We start from the raw sequence: 12,622 nt of genomic DNA, 5'->3' as shown, positions 1-12,622 counted from the left end.
GGACACTGCCTTGATGCCGCACGATTTCTAATAGTCCTGTGTAGGGTATCCAAATGGGAATCACTGTAAATTGTAGATCAATAATGTCCCAGATGACAAAATATATGGATTAGGTCATAATCCCATGTTGAAGGATAAATAAATCTAAAGTCGCAAAAATAGTCAATTAATGGTCCCTGGTCCCGTCAGTTCATGGTCCCTGGTCCCGACACGTTTCCCTCATTAATATGATAAGGGTTCATCAGGGGACTTTTCTAGGTAGCCAGAAGGTGGTATTGTTTATGGATGCCAGCAGATGATGGACTTGCAACTAACTTTTACAGTGATTCCCATTTGGATACCCTACACAGGACTATTAGAAAACAAGCGGCATCAAGGCAGTGTCCTGAGACTTGGGTTAATTTTCAGGGAGGGATCAGCATAATAGGGTACAGCCACCGAGAAGTGGAGCCGCACCTTTCGGAGCGATTACTCCGCTTGTAGGCAGGGAAAGTGTAGACTGCTAGGGATAGTTCCCCCACTGCCTACAAGCCAAATTGTCATTATTTCTTCACTTTCTTTCTCTCCTGGACGACAAAAAAAAGAATACAATCTGACGGCACAGTTGTTACCCACATCCGTCTACTATCAGGAGAGAAAGGGATGGTTATTTGGGCCCTATCCATGGAGGTCAACACTACCATGAGTAACCACTGACGTGGTAAAGCATTAGTTACACTACTTACCTGCGGTTTAAAAAAATCCCAAGATTTTATATACACTTTATATTGTTTGTTCACTGTATGTGGGATTTTAAAGAATATAATTAAAGGTTAATATTTACTATTTCAGTGATAAGAATCCATTTACCCAAAAAGAATCAACATTCAGCTAAATTTCCATATCTTCTTTATCTACGTGAGATTTTATGCTGTTGTGTTGCAAGAAAGCATCTTCCCTCCCCCACCCTGCCACCCCTGCTCTTTCTCTACCACCTATTCTCTTCCTTTACTTTAATAGCTCTCCTTTTAAACTCCATGTGCAGTGACCAGGATGCAGGTATACTGACGGCACTTTAATGCAGTGACTGGGTCAGGTGGATAATAGTCTATAGTTTTGTTCATGACGCCAATTGCAGCGTGCGCAGGGTACTATCACAGGGCCCTTCAAAGGTGTTATAACGTACGTCCCAGTTTAGGAATGCCAGAGTGGTGTGATGTCTCTGTATGGTAGTGGTAATTGTGTCAACGGTGTCTCCTACCTGGGTACAGCCAGACTCCTGGCTCACTTGCAATAAAATTGAGTGTAGTCATAAGAGGAGTAATAGAGGTATTTTGCAGCAGAAATTGATGTCCAGACCTTTAGATGAAGTTCAAACTTTTCTTTACTGAAGATAACTTTCATCCAAGCAGAATGCAGCTTTGGTCTTTGGTCCCAGCAGGTTTTGCCAATCATTGGCAGGAATAAATGCTTCTGCTTTGAACTGTACCTTCTGCTTTGTGGGGACAGACTAGCTGAGGAGGAATGGCTTCTCCTAGGTCTCTGGACTTGACTCACAGATATATCCTCAGAGGATGCTTTCTTCCTGGAACTGGAGGTTGTCTGCAACCTTCTGCTTCTTCTCATCCAGTTGAGCTGCAGAGCTCAGACTGGGAATTTGTCCTTGCTGTCTTCCCTATGCAGGGGCAAAACTAGATCTGGTTCTAACAGTTTTTTTCCTCCCTTGCTGCAGGATGTGGGAACCTCCACTTCTCTTCAGCAGGGGGACAGAACAGAACAGGATCGTTCCACTCTGAACAGCCATAACATTAAAACTATCTCTACCAATGATGCTGCCACCTGCTGGTGAACATGGAAAAGTACAAGGAAAAAATTACATTTAACATGGTTTTAGATGCACATATGTGGAGACATAATCAAAATCACATCAGATGACAATATAACGGCTCCTAAATGGCAGTAACGGAGTAGAGGAGTGTAGTAACACAACTCTGGGGTGTTACATTCCCCCTTACTTTGAATCAAGCAGTCCTCGACTTCTGCTTAGGAGGAGGGAAACAAGCTCTGGGGTACCCAAATTAATACAAAGAGCTGCATGCAGTACACATAAAGACATACAAAAACAAACACATATCGGCTACCCTGAGGTTCCTGCCCACATGAGTAGGGTGCCCTAATTAACATTTTCCCTCTCGGTATAACCAGTGAACCAACGGTCTGCACTAAGCAATCACTACTGACTGACTTTGAAGTGTTCTGAGCTCTGTAAACACCAAAGGAAGCATGGGGGTGTCTTTACTCTGTAGTCCCGCCATTATGTAATTAAATGCCCGCAAATGGAAGGGTGGCTTTATCCTGTATTCCCTTCCCTGCACCAAAGTCAAAATATAAGGCATATAGCACGATCACTATGGTGACTATGGGTAGCTAAAATGGCTCTAAGGTTGAGGCCTATACCTCAGGCAAAGGCTCAGAAGAGGAAGTCATGAGCTTCTCCAAACGCTTCTGGCAGTCACAGGAGGAGGGCATAGTAATCCCATGGAACTCCTGGAAGACACACCAGGATGGGAGTTTAGTAGTCCTATTACCAATCCTGGCACATATAACAAACACGAAGAAGGGGTACCTTATTCCCCTAGCCAGTCCCAAAGCAGCGGGGTTACCCTTGTAGGACCTGCCTGGGACTTACCACTTGGTCCTTCCTGGGTACCCGGGATATATTACTCCAGATGTAGGCCATTAGTATTAAGCGGAAAATGCAAATGTGATCGCACACTACATCCAGCACTCTGCCCTCCATGCTGGATGAGACATTGGTTTATATTTTGGCCAAAGCATAGTAAGCCACTCACCGCGTCAAGGCTGTCTCATGAGTGGTCCCTAACTCTTGTTCCTACCTGTTCATGGGCCATGACAGCCACATAAAATCCAGGGAATGCAGGTCAGCATGCAAGCCAAGTACACTTTGCTTGTAACCCCGTCCGGTGCCATTACAGCTTTCATCGGATCCAGGGATGCAAGTACCAACATGCATGCTGAACCCACCATATACTTCTCCTGGAGCCAAATGGCTAATGGTAGGTTCTATACAAGCAGACTCAGTTTTATACTGACTTTAAAACCAGCCTCAAGGACAGATTAACTGGTCAGGTGTGCAATGACTCCAAGGAGATCGCCACGCCTCCAATATATACTACAAAGAAAAAAATAAGGGGTTGGGTCAGCACAACCTGCCTGTAGGTGCAGATCGCTATGGCGAAATACATATACAAACGGAAAATGCAAATGTGATCGCACACTACATCCAGCACTCTGCCCTCCATGCTGGATGAGACATTGGTTTATATTTTGGCCAAAGCATAGTAAGCCACTCACCGCGTCAAGGCCGTCTCATGAGTGGTCCCTAACTCTTGTTCCTACCTGTTCATGGGCCATGACAGCCACATAAAATCCAGGGAATGCAGGTCAGCATGCAAGCCAAGTACACTTTGCTTGTAACCCCGTCCGGTGCCATTACAGCTTTCATCGGATCCAGGGATGCAAGTACCAACATGCATGCTGAACCCACCATATACTTCTCCTGGAGCCAAATGGCTAATGGTAGGTTCTATACAAGCAGACTCAGTTTTATACTGACTTTAAAACCAGCCTCAAGGACAGATTAACTGGTCAGGTGTGCAATGACTCCAAGGAGATCGCCACGCCTCCAATATATACTACAAAGAAAAAAATAAGGGGTTGGGTCAGCACAACCTGCCTGTAGGTGCAGATCGCTATGGCGAAATACATATACAAACGGAAAATGCAAATGTGATCGCACACTACATCCAGCACTCTGCCCTCCATGCTGGATGAGACATTGGTTTATATTTTGGCCAAAGCATAGTAAGCCACTCACCGCGTCAAGGCTGTCTCATGAGTGGTCCCTAACTCTTGTTCCTACGTGTTCATGGGCCATGACAGCCACATAAAATCCAGGGAATGCAGGTCAGCATGCAAGCCAAGTACACTTTGCTTGTAACCCCGTCCGGTGCCATTACAGCTTTCATCGGATCCAGGGATGCAAGTACCAACATGCATGCTGAACCCACCATATACTTCTCCTGGAGCCGATGAAAGCTGTAATGGCACCGGACGGCTGGTTCCTGCGAGTAATTACCCATCTTAATCCGAATATACAAATAGTTGGAAGAATATCGTCTAGTCTGCATCTACAATCCAGTGTAAATTTAGCTGGACCAACTTATCGCGAGACCACGCGAGACCACGAGAACTTGAGAGATCACTTCCTGATTGCTGAGACGCAAGGAAGTACCCTCGTGGAACGCTGAGACCGGCGAGAGAAAATTCTTACACTATTGGATCCTGCACCAAGGACCCTAGCGTTTAGGAGAGAGGCACCCCTAAAGAGTCTAGCCTTAACCAAGGGCAAGGTAAGAGGGTTTGAAGAACCAGGGGGACGCCCCAGTTCCAAAACCCGACCATTCTTTACCTAAGCCCTACTGCCTAACGCATAGAGGAATCACTACTGAATTGAATCAACACATACCTCACTTGAGGAATTGCTATTAGGTCTATGCACGACCTTATCTAACACTATATTCACTCAAAATCTATCAACAGTATATATACTCCTTTTTTTCACTTATTTTTCACAGGATCTCCATTTTATCCTTCACAGGTTTTTGTTCACAGAAGGACATTTGAGTTTTGTATTTGTATTTGTGTTATCATACACAGGACACTTATTTGATTTATATGAATTGATTATATGTATTCTATACACCCATAGACCTAAAGCCTAATATCCATTCAGTTAGTCAACCAAAGCAAGATACCACAGTGTTCTAATTACCCCCAGTGCATTATATGTCAAACAATTTATGTATACTTTTTACTGTAAATTTTATATTATTATATAAAGCTACTACTTATTAGACTAGCCAGCTGGTGAGTGCCTGCTTTTATTGTTAACTAATTGTAAGTCATTTTGCCGGATGAATAGGTGATTCATCCAAAAAGCAGAGCACCCTAACCACATTGACAGATACGGGTGAGCCACAATATATATTTACTTTATAACTTGTAACAAGTAAAAAAAAAAACACAAAAATCAAAAATCATTTGTAATCCAACATGAGGTGTGGCTTGGCTGACAGATGGAGTCCATTAAGTCCAGGTACAAAAAGGCTAGATGAAAAAGGCCAAAAATTTTAACAATAAACAGGTGGCAATGTTCCTTACCAGCAAAAATGTGTCCTTGGCTTGGCTCCTATAGTCTAATGGATGGTTCTCCTCACAGTATAAGATCGCTTACAGAAAGTGCTGGAAGTCTTCCTCCTGGGTCCCATAGTTGACGGTGTAAAAGTTCTTCTTTAAGCTGTCTGGTGCGCTCTGCAGCTGTAACTCCAGCAGAATCTTCATCTGCAATCTCCTGGTGGCTTTCTGTGGCAGAACCTGGAATTGCAGGGTCACCTTTCTCTGGAGAATCCTCTGTAAGCCTTGGCCTTTTCCTGGCAGGTGACAGGTTCTCCGGACAGCAATATAGGATAGACCCTTGGTCTTTCATAGCAAGAAGCTCTGGATTCTGTGGTGGTTCCGGAGTACATGGAGCAGTATCAGTGGATGCCACCTTATCCTCACACACCTCAGGGCAGTGCTCCTGTTTGGTGGGTTCAGGCTGTACAGCAGCAGTAGTAGTAGTAGGCCCAGAGATTTCTGTAGCTTCAGTGATACTAGCCACAGACTTGCTCTTTTCTGGCTCTGCTATAGTAGTCAGGGGCAACAGTGGTAAAATCCGCCTGGCAGATGGCCTGCTGCTCCCTACCGGAGAGACTGGGAGTCTTCTTCGCTGTTGTTGCAGCGGTTGAAAGTCTCTAGTGGCAATGACAATGGCCACAGGGCAGTCCTTCTCTGACTCCATTATGGCAGTAGTTAAAGGCATGATGCAGGTGGCCGCAGCTGCTGCTGGTGGATCGCTGCGGTCCAAGTGGGTGCTATCTTCGTTGTCAGACATGGCCCTTGATACCCAGTACCAGATTAGAGGAATAAGTATTGGATACAATGCGATTTAGATGCAGGTTGCTATGGGCGACTGCAGCAGAATTGGTGCATGGCTCCTTTAAGAGTTGCTGCAACTGCTCATTTTCGGGGAGTATGGTGCTCTGGATAATAACTCTTAAGTCTTTAGCAAGGCTATTTGCACAGTAGTAATCACTCAGATCCAAGAGCTGGTGCTTCTCCAACATTCAATGCAGAAAATAAAATTTTTCCCTTTTTCACGATGGTCAACGCTTCACTTCCTGTATGGGCAGCGATTTCTCTGTCCTCCTGGGAACTTGTATTCAGCACTTTTGTTCCTGCTGCTGTAGGAAAGCTTTCTCTGTGGAGGCAGGCTGTCTGGTTCTCTCCCCTCTGCTGGGTGGAGATATCTGGGATGGCCGATTAACCCCTGCTCTGCTACTGTGCTGCAGCTGATGCAAACCCACACTCTTCAGCAATAAGTACATGCGATAAGGCAGAAAGGTAAATCCTGTTCGTGACGCCACTTTATGCAGTGACCAGGATGCAGATACACTGACGCCACTTTAATGCAATGGCTGGGTCAGGTGGATATTATTCTGTATTTTGTTTGTGACGCCAATTGCAACGTGTGCAGGGTACTATCACAGGGCACTTCCAAGGTTTTATAAAGCACGTCCCAGGTTAGGACTGCCAGAGTGGTGTAATGGCTTATAATGTCTCTGTATGGTAGTGGTAATTGTGTCAATGGTGTCTCCTATCTGGGTACGGCTGGACTCCTGGCTCACTTGCAATAATTGAGTGTAGTGATAGTAGGAGTAATAGAGGGATTTTGCAGCAGAAATTATGTTAAAACCTTTAGATGAAGTTCAAACTTTTCTTTACTGAAGATAACTTGTATCCAAGCAGAATGCAGCTTTGGTCTTTGGTCCCAGCAGGTTTTGGCAATCATTGGCAGGAAAAAATGCTTCTGCTTTGAACTGTACCTTCTGCTTTGTGGAGCAGACTAGCTGAGGAGGAATATGGCTTCTCCTAGGTCTCTAGACTTGACTCACAGTTATATTCTCAGAGGATGCTTTCTTCCTGGAACTGGAGGTTGTCTGCAACCTTCTGCTTCTTCTCATCCAGTTGAGCTGCGGAGCTCAGACTGGGAATTTGATCAAGTCTCAGACTGAGATTTGGTCCTTGCTGTCTACCCTATGCAGGGGCCAACTAGAACTGGATCTGTTTTTTTCCTCCCTTGCTGCAGGAAGCCGGAAACCTCCACTTCTCTTCAGCAGGGGGGCAGAACAGAACAGGAACGTTCCACTCTGAATGGCCATAACATTAAAAAAATCTCTACCAATGATGCTGCCACCTGCTGGTGAACATGGAAAATTACAAGGAAAAAATTACATTTAACATGGTTTTACATGCACATATGTGGAGACATAATACAAATTATATCTGATGACAATATAAAAGCTCTTAAAGGGCAGTAGCGGAGTAGAGGAGTGTAGTAACACAACTCTGGGGTGTTACACCTGTCCTCCATAAACCACTCCTGCTCTTTATCTACCACCCTTGCTCTCCCTCCACCATCTCTTTTTCCCCTCTACCATCAATGCTTTCCGTCTACCATCCCTATTATTCATCTTCCATCACTGCTATGGTCTAGGACCCCATCGTCCTCCACATCATCTTCCACCCAGTCTTCACCCCTGCCCTCCTTGTCAGTCTGCACCCTGCAAAAAGCCTCAGCAGTTGGCACCTGTGTTCCGTCATGCGATGGTCCTCCCATGTACACATCCTGAAACATAAGTGGTTGGGCATCAGTGCTCTCAATCTCTTCCACTTCTGAGGCAGGGCTAGGTGGACGGCCCTGGGAAACCCTTCCACCAGAGTCATCAGAAAGCAGAAGAGACTTGGTGCTCAGACTGCTTGGCTGATTTGCAATGGGATGAGGTGAAAGACTGATGCCCATGGGCTGCAGGTGCCAACTCTTATCTTTCAGCAGGGCACCGGGTGGAAGTAATGTGAAGGAACTGGAGGCACTGTCAGCAACCCAATCTACTATCGCCTGTACTTGTTCTGGCCTCACCATTCTTAGAGCGGTATTTGGGCCTACAAATTGTTGCAGAACCTCCTGTCGCCTGCGTGCACCAGAGGAAGGTGTTTCATTTGGGTGTGTAGCTGGCACAGATCGACCACGTCCTTTCCTTGCAACAAGAGCTCCACCACCAGCAGCAGCACCACAACCGGGGCCACGTCCCTTATTTGATGCTCTCCTCCTTTTTTTTATGGTCACCCACCAAATTGACAGACAGATGAACAATTGTATTTCTGTGTCAGGGGCGCAAATGCAGTGTTTTGCACCCCATAAAATGGCTATAGGTCCCCGACACAATTAACAGTACAATATTGTATTTCTGTGGCACCGATCAAAAATTCCTACAGGTCACCCACAGAGTTATCTAATATAATAAAAGCCTAACCCTCTCCCTGCAGCAGCGTCCTGTCCTTACACTAGTCAGAGCAGAATTGCGGAGCGACATCTGATCCGGAATTCTTGCATGCATGGTCACGTGGTGCGCCGGCCAATCACAGCCATGCCAATACTAGGCATGACTGTGTTGGCATCCAAGTGCCCACAGCTTAAAAGCTTGTTGATTGGCTGCACTGAAGCCTTTCAACAAACTTTATTTAAAATCCGAACACGGACATCGGCGCCAGAACAGTACGGTCCAGGTTCACTCATCACTAGTGGTATCTAATCAGATATTTTTTTTTTTAAATGTCTGCTGCACATGTTACAAGGAGAAAGTAAGAAGCTCGGGAATGAGGGATCACCCATAATGCAGTGCAGACAGCCAATCAGCAGATAGCAGCCCCTGTGATGTCACAGCCCTATAAAAGGTCTCAGCCTGCTCGGTCTCCACCATTTTACAGGGAACTTAGTGCAGGGAGAGACGTGACAGGCACCAGGGACAGTGATTAGAAAAGACTTTATTTGTCAAAAAATGGAAGTAAGAGTTCAGGGAGCAGGGAGAGTTTAGGGAGATCATAGCGAGACTTTATCCACACTATAGGGAGAGCACAGGGAGAGTGCCGGGGCCAATAGAACAGTGTCCCAATTCTACTACACCTTGATTCAGTAATTGGGGGGAAATAGCGGTCTAATACTGCTGCTATTGGGGTGTCCTCGTTGTTTTATACATAAGTCATTCTATAACACCTTGATTCTCTAATTGGGGTGAAATAACGCTCTATTTTTTCATGTTTTTGGTTTTACACCTTGTTTTTTTACACAAGTAATTCCATTAGTCCTTGATTCTGTAATTGAGATGAAATTGTGTTTGCTACTATTGATTTTGAGGGGGTTCACGTTGTTTTATAAATAAGTAATTCCAAAAAAAGGGTAAAAATAATCAGTGACGTCTACACACACTTACTACTGACCCCCTCTCCACTCTGTCGGGGGCTCTACTTGTATAAGGGGTTAATAGAACAGGTTCTGTAGACATTTATGTGGAGTCAGCTGACGGCGGTGTAAGAGGAGTGCGCTTCTTCTTGGCGCTAACATCGACCTGTAAGGCTGAGTTCACACTGGAGTTATTTGGTCAGTTTTGGCCCCGTGAAGTGAAGTGTGCAGTGATTCTAAGAGCGACGCCTGTCATCTGCATGTCATACGGACTCACAGTATTATGTCACTACCACAGCAGACTCCCTATGTGTGTTACTGCAAGGCACAGTGTTCTACACCGCTATAGAGGCACAGTGTTCTACACCACTATACAGGCACAGTGTTCTACACCACTATACAGGCACAGTGTTCTACACCGCTATACAGGCACAGTGTTCTACACCACTATAGAGGCACAGTGTTCTACACCACTATACAGGCACAGTGTTCTACACCACTATAGAGGCACAGTGTTCTACACCACTATACAGGCACAGTGTTCTACACCACTATACAGGCACAGTGTTCTACACCGCTATACAGGCACAGTGTTCTACACCACTATACAGGCACAGTGTTCTACACCTCTATACAGGCACAGTGTTCTACACCACTATACAGGCACAGTGTTCTACACCGCTATACAGGCACCGTGTTCTACACCGCTATACAGGCACAGTGTTCTACACCGCTATACAGGCACAGTGTTCTACACCGCTATACAGGCACAGTGTTCTACACCGCTATACAGGCACAGTGTTCTACACCACTATACAGGCACAGTGTTCTACACCGCTATACAGGCACAGTGCTCTACACCGCTATACAGGCACAGTATTCTACACCGCTATACAGACACAATGTTCTACACCGCTATACAGGCACAGTGTTCTACACCACTATACAGGCACAGTGCTCTACACCACTATACAGGCACAGTGCTCTACACCATATACAGGCACAGTGTTCTACACCACTATACAGGCACAGTGTTCTACACCACTATACAGGCACAGTGCTCTACACCATATACAGGCACAGTGTTCTACACCACTATACAGGCACAGTGTTCTACACCACTATACAGGCACAGTGTTCTACACCACTATACAGGCACAGTGTTCTACACCACTATACAGGCACAGTGTTCTACACCACTATACAGGCACAGTGTTCTACACCGCTATACAGGCACAGTGTTCTACACCGCTATACAGGCACAGTGTTCTAAACCGCTATACAGGCACAGTGTTCTACACCGCTATACAGGCACAGTGTTCTACACCGCTATACAGGCACAGTGTTCTACACCGCTATACAGGCACAGTGTTCTACACCGCTATACAGGCACAGTGTTCTACACCGCTATACAGGCACAGTGTTCTACACCGCTATACAGGCACAGTGTTCTACACCGCTATACAGGCACAGTGTTCTACACCGCTATACAGGCACAGTGTTCTACACCGCTATACAGGCACAGTGTTCTACACCGCTATACAGGCACAGTGTTCTACACCGCTATACAGGCACAGTGTTCTACACCTCTATACAGGCACAGTGTTCTACACCACTATACAGGCACAGTGTTCTACACCACTATACAGGCACAGTGTTCTACACCGCTATACAGGCACAATGTTCTACACCACTATACAGGCACAGTGTTCTACACCGCTATACAGGCACAGTGTTCTACACCACTATACAGGCACAGTGTTCTACACCACTATACAGGCACAGTGTTCTACACCGCTATACAGGCACAGTGTTCTACACTGCTATACAGGCAAAGTGTTCTACACCACTATACAGGCACAGTGTTCTACACCGCTATACAGGCACAGTGTTCTACACTGCTATACAGGCAAAGTGTTCTACACCACTATACAGGCACAGTGTTCTACACCACTATACAGTCACAGTGTTCTACACCGCTATACAGGCACAGTGTTCTACACCACTATACAGGCACAGTGTTCTACACCGCTATACAGGCACAGTTTTCTACACCGCTATACAGGCACAGTGTTCTACACCACTATACAGGCACAGTGTTCTACACCGCTATACAGGCACAGTGCTCTACACCACTATACAGGCACAGTGTTCTACACCACTATACAGGCACAGTGTTCTACACCACTATACAGGCACAGTGTTCTTCACTAGTGATGATTGAGCACCAAAGTGTTCGGGTGTTCGGCCTGAACACATTGCTATGTTTGTGTGCTCGGCCGAGCACCCGAGTATAATGGAAGTCAATGGGAGACAACCAGGCACCCCCTGCTCTGAAGAGGGGAGGGTGCCTGGTCCATTGGAAAAGGTCAGAAAGTGACAGAAACACCACCGAAATGGTTCGGGAACAGCATGGGGACAATGTCTGGATGCATCTTGGACTCCCAGGTCGCTGCTGGGAACCATGTTGTCCGAGTTGTACGCCACTTTTATAGACTGACAAAAATACACACAAAACCCCCCAAAATATAAAATCAATTTTACATGAAAAATTGTTAGGAAACATTCTTTCCTGTATATTCAATTGTATATAAGGTGCAAGTGCTGCAAAAAATTACATTCAAGAGGCACTCCGATACAACCTGTATATCACATAAAGGAGGCCTCATTCACATTGTGCTACAATAGTTCAGGTAGTGGGACTCCTACACTCATAAAGCCTATGCACTAAGTGAAAGGGCTGCCAAATATAACAAGGAACCGGCACTCAAATACACCCTTTATTACACATAAAGGAGGACATCATACACAGCCTTGAAAAATTATGATTGATGGCCTGCTGGTGACCCTCAAAAACATTTGGAGCAAGGGCCTGCTGATCTGACCATCTAAAACCTTAGGGGCGGTGGCCTGCTGCCGCACTGGTGACTCTAGATAACTTCTGGGCGATTGCAAGTCCCCATTCGGATGTCTGTCCTATCAACTGTCAATGTTCTTTTCTGCGCCTACCATGGTGATTACGGGTAACGAGGAATCAGGGTTCTATGCCAGAAAGGGAGCCTAAGAAAGGGCTACCACATCCAAGGGAGGTCAATGGCTGAAATCTGATTGGATGGAGACGGTGGGTCAAGTTATTAAAGCATAAACATCCAAGGAAGGCAGCAGGTGCGCGGCAATTACCCGCTCCCTACTCGGGGAGGTAGTGACGATAAATAACAATAC

Source organism: Bufo bufo, chromosome 7, assembly GCF_905171765.1.
Source record: "Bufo bufo chromosome 7, aBufBuf1.1, whole genome shotgun sequence".
NCBI lineage: Eukaryota > Metazoa > Chordata > Amphibia > Anura > Bufonidae > Bufo > Bufo bufo.
Note: the sequence above shows the minus strand (reverse complement) of the source record.